At 36.0% G+C, this 12,133-nt stretch overlaps 1 long non-coding RNA gene across 1 annotated transcript; it reads right to left on the minus strand.

The window, feature by feature from the left end:
• Positions 1-1,531: 1,531 nt before the first annotated feature.
• LOC148184883 (uncharacterized) lies at positions 1,532-11,831 on the minus strand. The gene is made up of 3 exons (XR_015774631.1): positions 11,789-11,831; positions 10,822-10,948; positions 1,532-1,871 (listed from the first exon to the last, which is right to left on the minus strand). It is a non-coding gene; the product is annotated as an uncharacterized LOC148184883 (long non-coding RNA).
• Between the last annotated feature and the right edge of the window lie 302 nt (positions 11,832-12,133).

The following is a 12,133-nucleotide window of genomic DNA, read 5'->3' on the forward strand; positions in this document are numbered from 1 at the left end:
CTCCCTTTGATTTCTTCAATTTTTATTCCCTTCCATAACCCCACACCTTCTTAGACAGGTGAACTTATAGTCAATTTCTGTGAAGATTTAGTGCTTTGCAAATCTGAACCCTTAGATATGCTTCTCTTAAAAGCTCTTTGAACCTTTAAGACTTCATTGCAGCTAATATTATCACAGAAACTATGTTGGAAATGAAAGTGTTAGCTCCAGTTGTTTACAGTTTACAGTTGCTACATCAGACCTTTGATGTAGCTGTTTTCCAATATATTACAATTAATTATTAAAATATATTAAATTAATTATTAAAAATATATTAATTAATTAATATATTACAATTAACACAATTACCAAGATGCATGCGTATGAACTCATTCACATCTTTCATGTATTATGTAAACAGGATTTTTTGATTAAACATTGAAAGTAATCCATTCACTCCCATAGGTGTATCCTTTTCTTAACTGTGAATAGCTGAACCATTTTCAGTGTAGTCATTATTGTTAGTTTGCTCCTGCTCTCCACTCCACATGAGCTTTCCCTTAGCTTAATTACCTTGTAGAAAACACACCAGCATACAGAAGTCAAAACAATCACAGAGAGGAAGCAAAAAAACCAATAACTTACATTTTACAGTGGCCATGTCTAAGGATCTGCAATCAGTAACACAAAAAGCACTTTGGCATGGTTTGATTCTGTATCTTTTGTTGCCAGATTGCAGACACATGTTACAGTAATGAAAGTATTATTTCCTCTGATAACCACAGTAATTTATAAGAATACTTCTTCTTCTTGAATATTATTTCCCCCCAGTTTTGTTGCATTAAAATAAATTAAATAAATTTAGATTAGTTTTGGCTGAACTCTCTAACTACTTTGTCAAAGTCTTTTAGAGCAAACCTCAGATGCAGTTGTTATTGTCCTCTGTGGCAACAGTCATTGCAAACATCATTAAGGATGTGAGGTCTCTCCCTTAATTAAGAACTAAAAGGTTTCATTTCCTAAAACAAAAGCATGTGGCAGGTTTTATTGATCTGCCCTATGTTGCCAGCTGAACACATTAGCAGGGGTTATTGATTACTTTAGCAGTAATGAGCTCTGTTCCTTGTCAGGTAAAGCACACATTCTTAAGATCTTTCCTAAAGAGGCCTATATGTTCATTCACATTCACCAACTTATACAATGAAGGGGGTTTTTAAAGTCTTTATTGCCTATGTATAATTTTTTAAAATTTAACAACAATCATTAGCAAGGTCATTTTCCAGTCATTATCTTGTTATAATTCTTCCTGAATGTTGCTGATGCACTTAGGAATGAATTCAAAAACAAAATTAGCACAGCATTGGTTTTGTTGTTTTGGGATTTTTTTTTAATGTAAGCACATATAGCTATTACTGTTTTTAATACCTCCCAGCAAAAGAACCACCATTATATGTTAATCTGAAACTGTGATAAATAATTGCCTAACAGGATGCATAGAATCTTTCCCCAGTTTTGAAAGAATAATTTCAGACTGACAACTGTCCTAGTTAATTTCTTAATAACATTTAGTTCATTTTTGGTTCTGGTGTTATAAAATAAGCTAATTATATTCAATAGCTCTTCTTTGGAGAAAGACTTGATAGATAAAAAGGGGCTTAATAGTGTCTGGTTTTCTTCAGACAGCTGGAAGTTCTGGCCCTCATGGGTAACTGAAATGAGCCTGATGTCTGCAGAGGGAAAACACAGAAGAGCTCAAGCAGTCTGGGAGGTTTCTGGAGTGCACTGTTCCTGTGGTTGAGAAGTCGATGAAGGGATTTGCTTTGCTGGAACTGGTCAGAAACATGAAGCCTGGGGGAACTCTTGACTCCAGAGAGATGGTGTTATTTGTGATCCTGAAAAGAAGAAGCAAGGTATAAGGCTCTGGGAGAGCTGATAGATTTCCAAGGGTCACTTTTCCAAGCTTGTGTATGTCCACCCCAATATGTGGACAGTCAAGTAAAGGTGACAGGATGTCTGCCTGTATGAACATGGATTGAGTCTTGTGTGCATTAACTACAGTCAAATGTGGAGAAAAATAAAGTGACAATGAGAAGTAGAAGCAAAGTAATGCAGAGAAGAGTAGAGACACCCTCCAAGGGCAAGGTTTTGGTTAAGAAAGAAAAACTCATTTGGAGTTATATCTGTCAAGGCTTCAACAAGAATATCAGCAGCAAAAGACCAGAACTATCAAGCTGCTGCTGAGCAGTGCAGGGCATCTGATGTACCAGAACACAGAAAATACTTTAGTTTTTGCTGCTAAGATTTATTTTCTGGGATCAATCAAGATTCCTCAAATCTGAGGGGAAGTCTGAAACAAAGAATTACTCTCAGTAGAAGAGGATCAGATTTGGGAATATTTACAGAAACTGAACATCCACAAGTCTATGGGACCTGGTGCTCATGAGTGCTGATGGAGCTGGAAAATGTTATTGTGAGGCCTCTCTCAACTACCTTGGAAAGATCCTGGTAATTGAAAGAAATTCTTGTACAATGGAAAAAAGCAAGCTAATGAAGACAGACAAGAATGAGGATCAGGGAAACTACAGGCCCATTAGCCTCGCCTGAATCCCAGGGAAGATGAGAAAGCAAATAATCCCAAAATACATTTCTAATCACATTAAGGAAAATAAGGCTTTTGAGACTAGTCAACATGAATTTACAAAAGTAAAATCAATTGCATGTATTGGTTTTTTATATAAATCTTGTGTATCATGTCAAATGCCTGAATTACCTGGTAACTTTTTGCAAAGAAATCATTGGGTGAGCAGATTACCGTTGCTGTTCATGTTCACTTCAGATTTTGACACTGTCTCACATCAAATCCTCACGAACAAACTGATAAAATCTAGTCTAGATAAGTGGGTAGTGAGACAAATTGAAAAGGAACTCAGATTCCAGGATCAGAGAGTGGTGATCAGTCACATCCACTCCAGCTGGAGGCCAATCACTGGTGGTGTTGCCAGGGTTTCAAAACAGGGCCAATTCTGTTCAACTCCAGCATACTTGCAGATGTTACAGAAGAATACCTGCAGATAGTTGGGGTTTTGGTGAGGGCTTTTTTGTGGTGGTTTTTTTTTGGCAGAAAAAAAATTGGCATTTTAATGACTCTTGATGGCTGTAAATTTGGAAGCATTGTTAACAAACCAAAAGATCAGAATATATTTTACAAGGGAAAACATGATACAGAAAAGCAGTGAAATAGTAAAATATAACAATTTAAGGCATATATTAATGCACATATGTCTTGAATTGTCTTGATTTAGACAGGTCTGGAGGCTAGCTATTGTAGGTTATTTCTGCAGTTAGGAGAGAGAGAGACAGGCACCTCTAGTCTGAGATACAGAATCCCAATCATTTTCTAGGAGAGCCTTCCAGTGACTGTAAATACCATTTGAAGAGTGTGTCTAGTTATAACTAGGCCTGTTTTACAAGATGAATGAAATACATTTTGTCCATAAAGTGGAAACACATCCGTTGAATTTTGCAAAATTTACTGGTACAGTTACGTTGAATCTATTTCAGTAATTAAATGCAGTTAGCCCTGTGTATCACCCTTAAACAGCTGCAGCAGTTCTGATGTCTGCTGAAACTGTGAACTCTATCTCCTTTTTTTGGCCTAGCATCCAAATATTTATATTAAACATGGCCTGCTCAGTGAGATGAATACACAATACTTTTTTTTATTTATTTTTTTTTCTTCCCAGTGAAAACCTGTCAGCATTTTCTTGGTGATTTTATTGGGTTCTTTGCAAATCTGACAATAATGGGAAGTCTTCCAGCATCAGTTTTATCTCAGCAAAAATCCAAAGATATGATTTAGTGAAGCAGGAAAGGTCCAGAGAGTCTTTGTAACTCCCCATATCCCATGTCATTCAAGGAGCAGAAAGCACAATACATGCCCTAGAAATAACTGTGTGAGTAGCACTACTTTTAGAATGTCACTGTGATTAAGATGCTTTGACATATAGGGATAATTCTAACTTATCTGGAATTTGCAAGAGACAGATATAGAAAGGAATGCTTTCTACTGAAAATTTTTACTGAATTGGAGGATAGTGGCAAACCACCATCATGACAAAGTCAATATAAAGACAGATTCCTGTCTATAGGAGTATCATATTTTTTTTCAAACTATACTAAAAATGAAGCACCAATCACAGACAAGATTTTATCTGGAATATTCAGTATATATCTACACTGCCTGCTGTAACAGAGTCAGGAACAAGTTTGGAAAACTTGTTATAAACAAGTCAGACTTGGTTCTCCACTCTGACTGCCTGTCAGCTGTCTCTCCATATCTTTCCTGAAGCACTCCAGCAAGATTTCCACAAGTTATCTTCATTCCAGTTCAGGGAATAATGCCACACAGATTCTCTCTCCAAAAGGCATTTGTATACAATTGTGTAATGTCTGTATGCTACAATTCTCCTTAGTCTTAAAATATTATCCAAACTTGTATCTTTGAGTACTCACATATGCCATATGCCAGTGCACAGAAGCCGTAGTCTCATTTCCATGCTATAAAAACTTCTCCATAACAATTTGCAGTATAATCCTTGCATTATTTCAGGCACCTTGAAATTCTCCTCACTAGCTCTACCTCAACACATGCTATTAATTTTGCATTTTATATTTTAGGAGCACTGCCTGAGTCTGAAGATGCCAAGGGCTACTCTGTGCCTGTAGATGTAGCCAGCCTGACAGACAGGAGCTGTCCCTAGCATAGCACAGACACGAACAAAGAGTTCTGCCTCACATCAGGTCCAGGGGCTGCTCCTTGATTTTCTTTTATTCCTCAGAATCGACACACTTAAGCTCCAGAAACATTAAATCAGATCAATAGTACAAAAAAAAAAAATAATAATAAAAAAAATCTGAAAAAAGAAAAACCCACAAAAAACCCTAAAAAAATTCCACCAAATCCAAATCAACAAATTAGAAACAATATCACCCAAAACCACAAACAAAACAGAACAACCAAAATAATCCCCAAACCAAACAAAAAAGGCCCCAAAACAACCCAACCCAACAAACCAAAGGCCATAAGTCCATAACCATAAAGTCCATAGATCCGTAAGTCCATAAATAAGGAGATGAGGGATTTGGATTTACTGCTTTATGAGACAAGAACAAAAGTGTAAAAACAGTTTCCCAAACAATTCCCAAAGATCACATAAATATTCCCTATAAACATAGCTGTGGAGTAAGTTCTAGAGAATCAGAATTTTTTTTTAATTGATCCAATATTTTCCAACCTTTTCTAGTTTGTAGACATCTAACATTTCTTTAGGAGTCTTTGACATACTGAGGAAAATTACATAGGCACTATTCCGTACTTGGAATATAAACAAACATCCTCTTTTCTCTGATGCTCCTTCCAGTCTCTTTCAGAGCAGTCCCCAGGTTCACACTGATTTGCAGACACAGGGGTAAAACCCCTAAATCCATTGTTGATAGAAAAACTGAGGCATCCAGAATAAAGTTAGGATGGGAAATAGGAAAATGTTGCTATTTACGTGAACACTGAGGTTCTGGATCTGAACATGAAGAGTAAGCTGAAATTTTCAAGTTTTTAAAAAAACAACAACTGTAAAATACAGTTTAAAATTATTTCTCAGACCATAATTATAATTAAAAAACTTTATTATCAAATATAATTCTAGATCACTCATGCCATGCTGAGATTCTGCTTCTTATCTAACTAGGACTAAAAAAGAATATATTCTATTTATAGAATGAAAAAGCTTTGTCACAAAAGAAAATGCAAAAATCTATGACTTACTCTAATTAAAACAGAAGCTCATGAACTCATATTCCTCAAATAAATATGACAAGTCCACTTTGCATACTAATACAATTTTAGGATTGTTTATTTATTTTGTAAGGAAAAATATAAGATATTACTGTGCACCCTTAAAATATTACAGTTCAGTTCCCTTAAGTATTATAGAATTTAATTTTTAATTTTTATTATTTTGTTCAGGGGTGATAAATAGTCCTTTCTGGCCCCTTTGACAGAGTGCAGAGCTTTAGTAGTCTCTGCTCCAGTCAGCTATACTGCAGGCCCAGCACAGTCTGAGCAATCTCAGGAAACACCATAGTCTAGACACAAAAAATTATCAGTAGGGGGATGTTGCACAAGAATGAAACCATAATTAACAGTACTAAATTAAATTCAAGTTTTAAAAGACAAAAAATTCAAGACTTTAGTGTCAAAATAGGAAGGAGGAGGCAAATTCAAAGCATTTTGTGAAATGCAAATTATTTTCAAGAACCTAATTATGGTATTTTAATTAAAACGAAGAAATCTGTGATTCCCCAAACAGCAGTTCCCTGTAAAAATTAGGATGGGATTCATTAAGCCTAATTTTAGTCTTCATCTGAGTCATTTTATGCTCCTTCAGCAGCTGATAGTATTGAGCAATGCTAGGGAGCTGTTCCTTTGGTTAGTTCTGAATATCTACAACAGAACGAGAGCCTAAATTTTGTTTCTTTCATTGTTCTCGTTGTCATATTCCCCTCAACCCATCCCTCTGTGTTTGGCTATAAAACAAACCAAAGGGACCAGTTTACTGTAGTCACACCCACCACACGTATCTAAAGGTGCCTAATGTGGATACAGCTGTTTTTCATAAGTCTGTTCAATACTAAACTGTATTGAACTGTATGTTCCTATAATAAACATAGGAACAGGGCACAACAACAACTGTGATATGGAAACACCAGGTTCATGCTGTGGACAGGGAGCCTAAAGCAAGGATATGAGGCAGTGACTTTAGACTCAATCCCCATGACTGATAGGAAATATGGTTTACTGTTTTGTTACATGATAATAAAATCAAGTCAGTTTAGAAAAATTTAGTATATCTTTTTAGGCAATTTATTTATTTTCATAATGCAGTAAAATTATAAATATTCTTTTAAATACCTGCTGTATTGAGTAAAGTGCAAATGCTTATGTATGTAAAATTATCTTTATGATGAGTAATTTTGTGTTGCATTCCCCTTCCCAGACAGGAGCTGAGCACCCACAGTAACAGCCAAGCAGATTGATGATGTCATGCTCAGTGACAAAAATGGGGTGGAGGGCTGCTTTTGTTCCAAAGTCTTCATCTACCATTGTTCCTCAGGATGTGAAATTTTTCAGTATATAATGCAATGCAATTCATGGTATCCTAATACCAGTTCTCAAAATTTATTTCAATGTAATAGAGAACCAAACACATCAAGAAATAAAAGAAAGAATATTAATACCTGGATTCACTATATTTTCTAGAAAACTATATAAATTATATCTATGTGAAGTAAAATTAAATGCTTTTCAGGTGGCAAATAAACAAACACTTAATAGTGTTATTACCTGTATCCTTTTCTCTGCATTTAAGCATGAAGCATTGTTCCATTCCTTTGCATGAATGTCAGATTAAGGCTCATTTGTCAGTTACATGTCTCAGCATATGAAATGCAACCACTAATCCATACAATGCTGTGTGTTTCTGAAAAGCATAAATAGAATACCTAGTAGTGGTCACCTACTCTTTTTTTTTTAAGTGTCTGTTTCAGTAATTAGGGAAATGCATCTCCTCATAAAGTATTGAAAGTGTTGAAAGCCTTTCTTGAACTAGACTCATTATTTAAATTGCACAGTAGCACAGCAAAATGGAAAGAAAGAAAAACAGAAATTACCAAGAACCGGCTGCTATTTCACTTCTTGTAAGTTTAATTGCAGAATTTGGGGAAGACTTAAGGCACAGTCACACCCTACAGGTGTCCCTGTGGTTTCTCCCTCTAAAACACAGGGCCTGCCCCACTCCTACATCCATGCTCCTCATGGTGTTATGAAGGGTCCCCTGTCCTCTGGGGATGCAGGAAAGGTGATGTATCCCCTTAGGTGTTTATGTATGGGGCAGATCAACAGCCAGCAGGGGAACGTGTCAGGTACATAGCCCATAAATCAGGCCTGAATTTGTATCAGTTGAGATCCTTACTAATACTGCTGGGCTTAGACTTCAGCATCCTGAGAGGTAAGAGAGACTGTAAAAACATTGGTGAAAACTGTGTTCTGATAATACACATCTTAAATAGTTAAACCTAAAATTTGTACAGCTCTCTGTAGCAGAAACATATCACCCATTGGCTTCTGTTTTCTGAAAAGAGCTAGATACTGTTTGACAACAGAAAGGAAGAGCTGGTTCAAAGACAAGTATTTACAAATTAATGAAAATAAACTTGTATCTGGAAAAGGGTGTTCATAAAATCATAAAATCATAATCTGCTGTAACTCTATTAAGCTTTTTCTTCTCTATCTGGCCAACAATGTTAATAAAATCTTTTGAAACTTTGTGGGTTTTGATGTCCTTACAAGGACTTCCATAAGGGAAAAATAAAAATAAAAATAAAAAAAACCACATAATAATTACACACTTCAGCACATGCCTTTGGAGACCTTGATTCTGTGTGACACAACTCCCTCTCCATATGATGAACATGACATTAACATATTATTTTTTTGAGCTATGTTTAAAACACATAAATGAAGGCTGTTTCCATCTCTTGTATTCAATCAATATTAATAGAGCTGACTGAAACTTGGGTGTGCTGGTTTTGCAAAAATCTTTTCTCTCTTGTGATTTCATTTTTATTTTGCTGAGTAAAAAGTAAGAAAATAGGAGAGCAGGAGCCCCATTATTGGTAACATACTTTGTCCTAGAATTTTAGAAGAAAAACATAAATAACAACAGATAAAAGTATAGGAAGGATTTAAATTTTTTTCTGGTTCAGTTTCATTATGACAACTTATTTTTTATCAGCAATACTGAAACTCATAAAGGTATTTTTTGCTTTAGAAACGGGGTCTGTTCATAGAAATAATCAAAGAACATGTTAGAAGATGTGATACAACATTTAGTAGCACTCTTTTGTTAATTTAATTCGTGGCTAACTTTCCAAAGAATTATGATGATTACAGTTTTCCATGATAGATAAAATTTGCTCTTAAGAACAAGTGCAATTTTTAGGGTTTTTTTTTTTAGAAGATTGAACTCTGTGTGCTTTCACTTTATGTTATAGTGAACAGTGAGCAGATTTTCTCGCAGGACACACAGGTGAGGTTGCAGCCATGTCACAGAGCTCTGCTGGAAAGCCCTGCAAGGTAACAGCTGGCAGCCTCCATCTCCAGCACCTGGCTGGTGTCCCACCGCAGAACCTCAGGCACAATTCAGCCTCACCAGCACAACCTGTACCACTGTCAGAGGGGTTCCCATCCCTGTGTCCCTGTGGGGTGCTTACCCACCTGAACTCAACCTCAACAGAGCCCACCATGGCCCCTCCCTGGCATGAAGAATAATAACAGCAAAGGCTGTCCACTGAAACATAACATTTTCTTACTCCTCACAAAACTCCCAGAGACGCTTAACTGCTTTATTTGCTTTTCTTTTTTTAATAAGAAAATAAATAAATAAATACTTCATTAATTTGTTGCTAAATTTGCAGCACTGATGTGCATAAGAGAAACTTTTGGCACTTAAAGATGAAAGGAAATCTTTAGTTATTGTGCACTGACCCCAGTTAGCAGCTCAGCACTGCACAGCCCTCCTTATGTTCACTCCACTCCCCAGCAGGTATGCACAGGAAAACAGGAAGAATAGAAGTGATCAAACTCATGGGACAAGAAAAAGACAGCTCAATAAACTACAAAAAGGCAAATCAAAAACCCCACAAACCTGTGCAGTCTTGAGCAATGGACTCAGGACACTGAATTTTGCAAGCCAGACACTGTGCAGGGCACAGCGACTTTTTAAATTGAATGTCTCATATCCCTTCTGCCAACCAAATTCTACTACTTTTTGGAATGACATAATTCATCAAAATGCACTACCTTAAAAATTCACTTAATCTCATCAGAACCTGAGATGATACAATTTCTGGAGGATTAACCTTCCGAAGTGTTACCAAAGAGTGACACTAGGCTGCTTTCAACATCAGAGGGCTTTGATTCATCACGTATCAACTAGCTGTAAGAATCTCCACAAGTATAAAGTTGATACACATCTCTGGATTTCAGAGATGTCAGAAATTCACTCTTGTGATGCAAAGTCACTTTCTCCATTCTACAAATGATATATGAGTTCATGAGGGTGAAGAAGACTTCACCAGGACTACTATGCACGGAAAATGAAGGGTGCAGTAGCTAGTCCTTAAGATCATAAGTACTTGGTGCAAGTTATTGGGAAAGTCTCTTCTTATTTCTTTTGATCCTCCAGACCTCAGGGATCAAAGATTAGTAGTTAAATAAATTATAGTCCCAGTAAAACCAATTTAAAAATTTCCAAGCATTTGTCATTCAAAAATGCCATTTCATCAACATCAGTGTTTCTAAAGTGGAATGTCAACTTTGACAAATTAGGTCTGAAAACACAGCTGAGGTAATAGAACATTTGGGCAATTTTGGAACACAATTTTTTCAGATATCATTTTGAAATCTTTTCTATTTGAAATCACATTTCATTATCTAACATGAACCACATTATCCCCAAACTAGCACAGAGTTCTTTGATTTACGAAATGACATTCTGACACTGACAGTGATTCAACCCTCTCTGACTCTCAACCCACCCCCACTCAATAACTTGATGAGTTTTGCTCTTTTTTATTATATATTATTCTAAATACATGAAGACTCACCATGGAAAAGAAATTCTGAACTTCGACAAGCTGAAAACATACAATTTTATTGGTGTCTTATGGACAAGGCCTTCACAGACTTCTGGATACATTGCCCTATATTGCCTTATATTCCCTTACCTTGTCTCTCTCGGTGTTCCAGACACATCTGGGAAGGAATGGTTCTGCAACAATGAACTATTTGGTCTCTTACAATTTTCCCCTTTGCACTTCAATCAGAATCATGTTTTTTTACGGAAGACTTCACCTGTTAGATGTTTACAAACCAAGAAAGAGAAAAGTGAAGCCATATACACATTTTCACTCAAAAAGTTAAAACCTTAATATAAACTACAAAAAAAAAAAAAAGAAAAAGAAAAAAGACAGCATTAGGCCTTTCAGTTTGTTTGTTTTTTAAGGAAGAAGAACAAAATCCCAGGGTAGTACTCTGATCACTAAGCTACAGAAAAGGAATATTGTTCGTGTTTTCATTTAAAGGAGATAAATACAGCTTTTTCTGAGACATTAGAGAAACTCTCCTACGCTTCCCACTTCAGCAACATTTTAGAGAAAAGGATTGCTTTTGTTTTTTTCCCAGAGGTTTTGGTCTAATAAAAGTTTAGTTGTTTTTTTTTTTTTCTCAGAAACACAGTATTTGTCTAACCTGCAGGATCCTCATTTCATGCTGAGATGGAAACACCTCATTTTCCTGTGAGAGAATAAAACCTTCTGATATTATTTATTGCCCAAACAGAATTAGAGCATAGAAATTTCACAAGGAAACTCTCTTGGAACTTCCTACCTAATTTCATATAGGGCTTTGGATATAGATTCACATGAAATATTAAAAAAATAAATAAATAAAAATCTTGCATTTCAAGTATAAATCTCCCAGGTTGTTTTTGATTTGGTTGTTTTTTTTGGTTTTGTTTTTGCTTTTTTTGGTTAGGGGATTTTGTTGAGTTGTTGGGTGGTTTGTTTCCGTTTGTTATTAATAGAAAGCCTCTACAGTTTATCAGCCAGAAAACTTCCTGCTCCTCCCACAAACAGTGTTTCAGGAAACACTGCCCAGGTGCACATCCATTCCTCCCAAGTAATGCTAACTTACCACTGCAGCTGTGGAGGTGACCCATACAGCTGCATTAGCAGAGTTAAGCCAAGTTTTTTGCAAAAGCCTTTGAAAACTACTTAAATATAGTAAATTAACTAAAGAGAGGTTAGTTAATAAACCTCAGGTGTGACTCTGAGACCTTCTGAGGAGCAAAATTAGTGAATCAGCAGGATTTACACTAATTTATAACCACCAAAAGGGCATACAAAACCAGTGGTCTAATAATTAGCTGTGGATTCCCTGCAGTGTACAGCAGGAGTGGCTAATGTTTCAAAATAATGAATGTGAAATGAGGGAGAAATAACCCCTAATACACAGCAAAACATATTTTTTATCATTTTC

This window comes from Pseudopodoces humilis, chromosome 2, assembly GCF_049639895.1.
Source record: "Pseudopodoces humilis isolate 2021_Gansu_Grassland_sample_001 chromosome 2, ASM4963989v1, whole genome shotgun sequence".
NCBI classification, from domain to species: domain Eukaryota; kingdom Metazoa; phylum Chordata; class Aves; order Passeriformes; family Paridae; genus Pseudopodoces; species Pseudopodoces humilis.